This window comes from Ixodes scapularis, unplaced genomic scaffold (genome assembly GCF_016920785.2).
Source record: "Ixodes scapularis isolate PalLabHiFi unplaced genomic scaffold, ASM1692078v2 PGA_scaffold6__148_contigs__length_123643588, whole genome shotgun sequence".
In the NCBI taxonomy this organism is placed as follows: domain Eukaryota; kingdom Metazoa; phylum Arthropoda; class Arachnida; order Ixodida; family Ixodidae; genus Ixodes; species Ixodes scapularis.
The window spans coordinates 65,914,147-65,923,890 of NW_024609881.1; positions in this window are offsets into that span (position 1 = coordinate 65,914,147).

Sequence of the window (9,744 nt, forward strand, 5' to 3'; positions counted from 1 at the left end):
TGACGTCACAGCAGCGGCCACTCTGCTGGCCATTGTTTGCTGAGCACATGGCTTCTGCATCAACGCATGAAAATAAGTATGTAATATGACGTCACATGCCGGCCACACATAAACGCCGCGGCTAACGAGACATGTTAATGTAACGAAACCGGCCCGTCGAAGCCGCGGAAGAATACACCAGCGGTTTTCGACAAATTGCTTCTTCAAATCTCTCGTCGCTTCGATAGAAAAAACTACGATTCCATACACTGAATAACAGTCATAGCACGTAAAGCTAAGATTAAACAATCGTGTACTTTCTGAGCGGCATCTGACTTGCTGCTAGGGAAATTCAGAACACCTTTCGAAGGCTACGTTTACTCAAGTGATTTCTATTGACATATCCATGACCGAGTTGGCACCGCGCTCGTCACCCACGTGAAGGCACGGGGCAATGGCCCCACAAGCCAAATTTCTCATTTTATCTTTCTCCCCTCTTCTAGAACGTTCTCATCTTGTAACATATCCCTCGTTCATGTTCGAAATGTTCTAGACTACAGAGTATGTACAAAAGAAGCTGACTCCGGCAACATTGGAACATTGGTCCCTTGTCACCATCACGGTATGCACGCTGTTCTTTTTGCTTTAGTTAGGGGTGCGAGTGCACCTTACTGTACATTTATTTTCAGTTTATAAATCAACCTACGTTTTTATCCGAGATAATACAGTAATGCCTAAGGATGACACTCAAAACTGTAGGGAGACAGTGAGGTATCCAGGGCTGCCCGTTAGATGACGCCACTGTGTTCACTCTTTGCAAGCGGTCGCAGGCGTGTCAAAATGACCATTCGCCTGGTCGTTTTAGATCACTAGTCTAAACCTACTACAGAGCATCCGATTCGTGCGGAGCCTCGGCGCCTCCGACTTCACCAGCGGTAGACGACAGGCTTCCGGGAGTGACCAACTGTCGTCCCGGTATTCCGCATCGCGCTGGGCTATCTTCATTTCCGGAAACCGCCATCACAAGTCGGTCGACCGCCGTTAACGTCATGCTCGGCGAGGCAGGAAGTTACGTTTCCCAAAGATCGGCTTCCACTCGGCTCCGGGAAGATCAGCCGATCGAGATCAGGGCGTTCCGAACCCTAAATCAGAGTCGGCGCTGCTCCAAAAGGACGTGCGAAAGACATCCGGGTTGATCTCAAACGACCAGTGGCGAACGCGCCCTGCAAAAAAGTGCATCCCGGAACGCGCCATAACGACGAGTGCAATTCGTCATTAATAAAACGCGAATCTCTTTAAAAAAAACCTCGAAGAGACCATGAAGGCCACTTTGAAGTTCACTTTAACAATTGATATGAACGCCAAGCGCTTGCGCGTCGCACAAACTATTTGAATAGAACCAGCAACTATCGCACCGGGACCGATGAGAGTCGCTCTCATCGGTCCTGGTGTGATTGTTGCTGGTTCTATTCAATTATTTGTAGGACGCGCAACCGCTTGGCGTTCGTATCAATCGTTGAAGTTAACTTCAAAGTGGTCTTCGAGTTCCATTCAAGGCTTTTTCTTGGGCGTCGCGCCCGAAACTGCGGAAAAATCCAGCTTATGAATGACGTGGACCGCGACATCAATTGAGGCACGTCGGGCGATCGGTCGAAATGAACGGAGTCTTCTTGTACACGTTTCTGATCGTAAGTCGTCAAAAAAGATTTCGTATTTTACTTATTTAGTAACAGTGAAACATTTATGTTCCTGACAGAACAAATTACTGCAATAAATTAAAATATTATTTCAGTCCGCGGTCGCGCGGAGTGAAGAGAATGAATAGCTGAGATCCTTTAAAGGGAAGCTGAAACAATTCTTAAAAAAAAGAAAAACGAGTTAGAGAAGAATTTTCGAGTATTTTTATCCCGTGACTTTGGATACCACGTTCATTTTCCACGATGATTTATACTAAACATGAGAAAACCCGAAAACCCTCCGGCCAGTAGTGACGTCATACTAGGATCTTTGTTCCGTCAAGCGCGTGTCGCTCGTTTGGGCAGCGCGTGCAATCGGAATCTTCCAAGATGTATTTTTCCGCACTGACGGCAGTCGTGACGTCTATATCTGACCTTTTCGAACACAACAAGAGTGCACGCGGATAGCTTTGACAGGTGCTGAAGATGCGTCAGAGCAGGAATTCCGAAAACTCCTAGTATCGCGCCACGCCCCGTGCACTTTGATATTAACTTTAAGAAATAATTTCTGCAGCCTCCGTGCGCAAAATTGAAAAATAATTTCTATACTCGGTATCTTGGAGGCCAAACGAAGACGATTTTAGTGTTTTTCGTTAAAGAAAACAAGTACCAAAAAAAATTGACAAGAAAAGTTGATTTTGAAAAATGATATATTTGCATCCACTAACATCTAGAGGTTTACCGCAGAAAGTTTAATTAGTTTACACTGCATAGTTAACCTTTATACATTATTTTCTGTCCACTGAAGCTAAAGAAAAGGCAAGGTTTGCAGCAATTTGAACACACTTTTCACCGTTCTGCTTTTTGCTAGAAATTCTGTTTTAGTCAATCTATCGTTTGATAATGGCGATAAAGGGACGGCTCATTCTTCACTTTTTCTGACTCAAATTTAATAAGGAATGAGGCTATGGAATTGTTTTGTCTCTTTACGGATGTCTTTTATAAGCAAATGTTACCATTTTGTCAAAGCCAGAGAAGACCAAAAAGTTGACCAATTTTGCAGAAGAAAACATTTAAAGAAATAAGTTACTTTTTCCAAAAAACTTTCCATAGCCTCACCCCCTAGGCATTCCGCTACATATCTAGCGGGACAAACGATTTGAATATTGTGATAGTTTTCCAACGATAGAAAACTAAACATTGTAGGCGTGTTACTGATAGAAGCTGCTCTAATTTCCTTCCCATTTAACCGACAGACCTGAAATTTTGTTATGCATCCTCTAGCTCGACTTTCAGCCTGCCCTGTAAATTTCATTAATTTTACGCCAAGGGTTCAAAAGTTGGCCCCCTTGGGGTGTGTGTCCCCTTAAATACAAAACCACTTCGGTCTCCCTCTATCTTGAAAAGCATTTAGTGTAATACATGTAAAAAAATTGTTTTTTTCTTATTTTTTAGAAAAACAAAATTGGCGAGTCATTGTGCTTTTGTTCGGTTTGTGGCGCGGCTCTTAGTTCCACGCGCGAATGGAGCTGCAGAAACTGTTCCAGGCTGATGCACTGCCGTTTCCAATACTCGTCAGGGTCCATTTTAATAAGCTTCTGTCATACCTCGTTTAGCACGCCGCGATCTTTCCGGCACATCCATCCAGCTTTTCATCCAAACAGACCTTTCTGGGCCTGTGGTGTACTGATAGATCGGTACATGTCTCTGCGGGAGCCCAAGACTCCGACGACATCACGCCGAGCCTCCTCGAGCAGGACCATACTTTCGTCATGTCTTGGGTTAGAAAAGCTGATTGAAGTTCCCGTTGAGCCTGCTACGGCGTTTTATCTCACATGGTATACGCAACAGCGACACGCGACTATTACAGTTTTCAGTAACATCATAGCGCCGCTCGCAACGCGAATGGCAATAAATCATGTCGACAAAAATTAAGGTCCATACCAGGGTTGGGCAGAAATACTCAAAAATGTATTTGGGAATACATATACTGGGAGACTAGAAAAAATGAGAAAAAATACTGATACTCCAATATATCTGGAAAAATCTATCGCGATACGTATCGGAGATACATTTTAAAAATAAGCATGAAGTCTTTGGAAATGCTAATACAGGAATACATTTCGCTGAGGGCAGAAATACAAATATATAATACTGATACTGCAATATATCTTAAAACTATGTTTGAGACGCCAACTGAGATTAAGCTTGAAGTGGAAGTTTTTGATGACGAAATTATTTTCTCGCAGGCTTGGCACTTCACCTTAAAGTGCCAAGCGACGTCGGCTCGCTCTACGGTTCCAAGCGGCAAGGAGTCTTAGATGGGCTCAAACACTTTCAGTCAAGGATTGACCGAGGTCCCTTCCCTGGAATTCTGGGTGTGTCATGAGTGAAGCCAGAAGACTTCGACCTCAAATAAATTTCATGTCACCCTAAAATCCATAAAAACGTCATCATGGTCCTCTACAATAAGGGCGCCCGTGTCAACAGTGATCACATCACGTCACGGTGGAATGATCTGGTATTCGTGTATCTGTAGGTGTGGCCTTGAACGTAAAACTTTACCCAGTCTGCTGTATGAACGGACAATACGTAATTTTTTTGTAGGTGACATCGTTGAAGATCGTGCAGGAACTTTGGAATTTTGGAGAGGAGTGGACCACCTGAATCATCCTGGAACACATGTCTTCTGTTACGGTTGAAAAAAAACGATACGGTGGCAACGTTGTTGTGACGGTCCTTGGTGAAGACCCGCCAACGCTATGACGCATGGATGGCAGTCCTCAAGATTTGCCAAGCCGCATTCCAACAGAGACCTTCGTGAATTGCGACCTGAAATTGCCGGCACAGGTGCTGTTTCTCTGAGAAACAGCACGCTCGAGACGAGTCGCAGATGTACGAATTCTATGTCGGCACAGAGAGGCCACGCCTGGCCTCCTCCCTTGGTATCGGATCAGGAGAGTAGCGGGCCACGTTCACATCGACTGAGCGGTGCAATATTACGGCCGCAGACGCTTTCGGATATGTGTTGCGGGCATCTAACTCCGATTCCCATAGACCCTCTTTCCGGATGAACATGACAAAGCAATACTTCGCTCTCGGCGAAAGTTTTTATTTACTCACTTTTTGCCTGAGGTGTTTCGGGGTCGGGGAATGGTCAACAGCCAGGCCTTGGGGACGTCCGTCACCATGGCAGCTGCTCCTAGTCCCAGCGGTAGTCATCCGCACCGCGTCATGGGGACGTCGTCGTCCAGGGTCGCTGTCCGGTCCGTTGGTTGAGTCCGTCACTCGGCGTAGTGCCCGCACTCCCCGCGCCAGCGCCCCCGCCGTCCGAGCTCCATTCCGTCAATCGTTTACCCCCAGGTAGGCAGAAACAGAGAACCACCCTTTGTCTCGCTTCCCCTTTTTAAGACTTTCCTGGCTTTGTCCCTCCAACCGTCCAATCGGAAACCTTGCCGGGAGCCGACCCTTCGACGTCAGCGCTGAATGAGGGAGCGCTTGCCCCGTCCCTCCCGGAGGCATCGGACATTCCACGACAGGACGGCGGTGGGAAACGGGAAGGTCACGGAGGAACGGGGAGCCCAGAAGAGGGTCTCCACACCTCCTCTTCCTCAAGGCTCGGACTCCGGGGGGCTTGAGTCGGCGGGGGGGCGGACGGTCTCCCGGAAGAAGCTCCTCCAGCAGTGAACTCGCTCAGCTGAGTGTCGCCCATGATGACGAGCACCCTCGATGATGATGGTGGCGGCCCCAATCCAGGCAGGTCAGCGGTGAACGTTGATTCACTGGGAAGCTCGCGACCGATGAAGCACGGTTTATGAACTGGTCGGGTGCACCACAGCTCACAACACGGACGGGCACTCAGGCACACGCCGGCTCTGAGACTTCGCGTCCGTCCCTAATATTGCAGACAGCGAATCGCGCAAAAACGAATACCGGCACGCTATATCAGACAGCAGAACGAATACAAAGTCCTTCGATCGTTGGACATGCTACGAAATAAAAACAAATCATGAAGACCGTCATGCTACACGTTCCACAGGTAGGTAAGAGGAAAACTATTCCTTAACTAAAAATTATAACCACTCACTGCACACCGAAATCGTACATACGCCCACTATACAACGTTTGCTCCTATAAAACACAACCGCATTCTTTTAAAACAGAAAACAATCTACCTGAGCCCAAGAACCGCACACATCTAACAACAATATTAATCTGTACCCCACTCTCGAAAAACGCCTAACGCTTCGAAAGCTAACAACGATCTTATGTAAAACAGAAACGGCCACATATCCAGTCCCGTTCGCGAGGTGCGACTCGAAAAGAAAACACGCTGCCAACAGCAGCAATTACCCAAGAGAGGCACTCATGCACTCGGCGTTCGCGACACCCGAGCTACAAACACGCTACAACCAAGCTACGCAGCACGTCTTCATCAGAATAGATAATAACCGTACTGAGAGGCAGTCGTTCCGTGGTACCGGCCACTTACACCAGTACAAAGGAAACAGTATCTAATAAAACTTTGGTTGGGGCCAGTTGGTTCATATCGATTAAAAGGTTAAAAGGCGCGAAAAAACAGGACGAAAAAAGACTAAAAAAGACGTTGTACGTTCCGTACGTGCTTTTTTTTTTCGTCAGGTTTGTTCGCGCCTTTTAACCTTTTTATCTACAGCGTCTATATCTTGTGAACAGCAGATCTCATTGGACAGCCTATATACACTTATGGTCCCGGGTTTTGTAACATTTGGTCATTAATTACAGTTACAATTCTGTTTGAATGGACGGTTAAATTATGCAAGAACCTCTAAATGAACTAGCAGGCGTCTAAAACAACTTTTGACCGACATCCACACCATTTAACCACCCCAGCTTCGAGTGTCCTAATTTCTTGGTTTTAGTTTTTTAATGCTACCGAGCTGAAGAAGCGGCATATGTTTGTTTTCTAATATATAGGTTAGTTTGAAAACCTGAGGAAAATTCATACCTTTCTAAGAAAGATAAACATTCCTTACCAATTCGCGATTCACCTATTCATTCCCAGCCTCGGTAAAAAACAGACTGTTCCCTAAAACACTGGATTCCTCCAATTCTATGACATAGTCTTCAGCCAGTTGAACAGCGCCTCTCAGATTTCCGCTTCTGATTTCTCTCAGAGCAGTATCCACGACACCTAGAACGTAACTGCTAGTGTCATCTGACCGTGCCTTACCCGCAACAATCTTATCCTTGCGGACAAAAAGAAAATGAAAAAAAAATCTGTGGTCACATGTCACGGTGTTATTCCTAGAAAATAAATCGCGCCTAGACCCTCACGTAAAGTTTCAATTCACAAGCAAAAATCAATTAACATAGCCTATAAATTTAGAATACAATAACCCCTGTACAATGTCAATACTTCGGTGATATAAAATAGTAAAAGCAGACCACAGCCAATAAACCCATGATTCATGTCCCCCCCCCCCCCCCCCCTCTAAATCTTCCAATAGACCCTTCCGGAAAACTGTGGCACTCCCACCGTCTGGTGGACGCATTATGACCTTTCCGATGTCCGGCACGTGAAATTATCCAGGAATCGAAGACAAATTTGACGTCGGTTCAATATTTTGTGATTTCGAACCCCAGGGAAGTCGAAGGAAAGCAAAACAGGCTATGTGATCACCTCCTTTTGTGTTCGTAATGCTAAGAAAAAATTAATCATGCAACTTAGAAGATATATAACGCGTTCGAGTCGACACGGACGGACACCTGAACAGGCCTACAACACCCCCTCCGCGATGTGTCCTGGGATTTTCCAGAAATTCTTATCGTGTTTTCTTTAAGCTATTCATACTTTCATGTGCGCCAAGCGGATAAATGCATCCTCAATTCGCGCATCACGAAAGAAAGAAACTAGTTCGCTTTACTTCAATTTGCCTTTAGGGTGCCCCCATACCACACAAGAAACTCGACAAAACTAAAGGATCTAGGCTATCTTGTTACCAGCCTTTATATCAATAATCATTATTATCTCAACGTTTTTCGCACCTGTTCATATAAAAATCTTCTAGATACACCTAACGTTTTTTCGCTTTTCGGTTATCTAATTTGACTTTACGGTGATGGATGGCACAACGTTTTGAGGCGGTCACCCACATGTAGTAACGTAGATTGAATACCTTCTGAACGGAACAAACGAGAGGCTAGAAACAACGCAAAGAGTAATTTCCTGCATTGTCCAACAACCATAACGGATTGCTGGCAGTTTGTAACTCGGCGAAATACAAGCATTACATAACTGCGCATTTCGTGCACGTACAATGCAACTTGCGTTCTGCATCAGTATGCTATGTTTACTCCCTTTGTTAATTCCTGCATGTAACGGGAGGAACAAATCGCATGACCTTTACGTAGAGCCGACTTACACCCGCTGTCAAAGAAGAATACATCTGTTTCCGTTCTGCTGAGCTTGGTTTTGCTTTCTATATGTTTTTGAGGCCCCTTGGCTGATACAAGTTTAGAGTATAGATCAAAAGTGGTCCAAAATTGGCAACAAATCACGTCCCAGGAGCCGAAGTGTCATGCTGTCTGATGTCGTGATCCCGGTGGTAGGCGCTAGAAGTGCCAGCAAAGCATACAAGCGAACGCTCGTACTTTTGCTCGTACCACCACTGGTGTGACATCGCAAGGAACCAGGCCGGCAACAGCATCACAAATCTACGTTGTCATCAGACACAAGACGAGGGATTGCATTTTAGGACGCGATCGCGGCACCAGACAGAGAGGCGTTCACGGCCCCATAGTTTGGAGTCCGCACTAAGCATGTGGATACTGATTAAAGGCCGACGACCAGACACGATATTCTGCTGGGCAGAACATCCTCCTCACCCTGGGAAAGGAGGAAACGGGCAACGATGGACAGGATAGGAAGGAGGAGAGGAGGAAGCTGGGGGAAAATTGGAAATTGTGACCTGATCGGCGATCTTCAATTTAAGGGACTGACAAATCTCGAAAAGGTTCAAATTAGCACATCTACACAACGATACCAAAGCTTCCGTCGCAACCTTGATGTCACAAATATAAACCAATTGACAGTACGCTTGTGTTAGCCTAGTAGCAATTTTATTTTGCTTTGTCTCTAAAGAAATTATGTTTAGTATAGTAAACTACTAGCATAATAAACGGACCGAATGAGCACGTTTTCATAAAGAAGATATTGCACTATTAAATTCTATGAGGCCGCTCCTTCAATCACTTACAACTTCAGAAATTAAGGGCGTGGTGACTCAAGAGCACCTCGTTATCGCTTTTCAACTAATGAGATTGCGAGATTTGCCGATAAGAGCGCTAAACAACCAATTAGAAAACAAAAATCGAAATTATAATATTAAGTTAAACCCTGCTCTTCTTATTGCTCAGCGATTGTGAAAGCACCTATGAATAAAATCGCTGCAGTAAAATTGCCCAACCCCATTTAAACCCTAAGCCTTTTTAGGCTGTGTTGCAAGGCGTAATTGAAATTATTTTTCGCCCACAACATCGCGCACGGTAACTGCATGATAGCCGTTGACCTTGTCCAGAACCTTGGAGAATTCTCCTATTGAAATCAAAAGTTCAATTTTACGTAACTTAGTAAAGGCATACAGATGCTTTTGGATAAATAGGATCTATAGATTACCGGCAAAAGCTGTAGCAAAACTAAAAATAATCAGTGCAGCCGAATACATTTTACCGCGCAACAACATACGTACAGCTGAGAAATGGAGAGTAGAAACTAAGAATGTCGGTCAGAAACCGTTTCAAAAAGAAAAAAAAAGCTCCAGCGCCATTTACAACCACAATATACAACATTTAGAATATAAAAACGAAGAAAAATAGTGACGTGCTCGGGAAGTGGCATTCATTTCGTAGGTGGCACCTTTGAAACGCGAGAGCCATCTAGTAGCAGTGCGTATAGCTCCGATTTCTTCGCTAATTGACGGTGATAGGAGAACAAGGTCGCCTAACTTGAACCACCCCCAGCTTCGTGACTCAAAGCCGACATAGAGGGACCGCCTTGTTTGCAACGATTGCTTCCTTTCCTAGAGTATTCCTTCGAAGACGTTCGCTT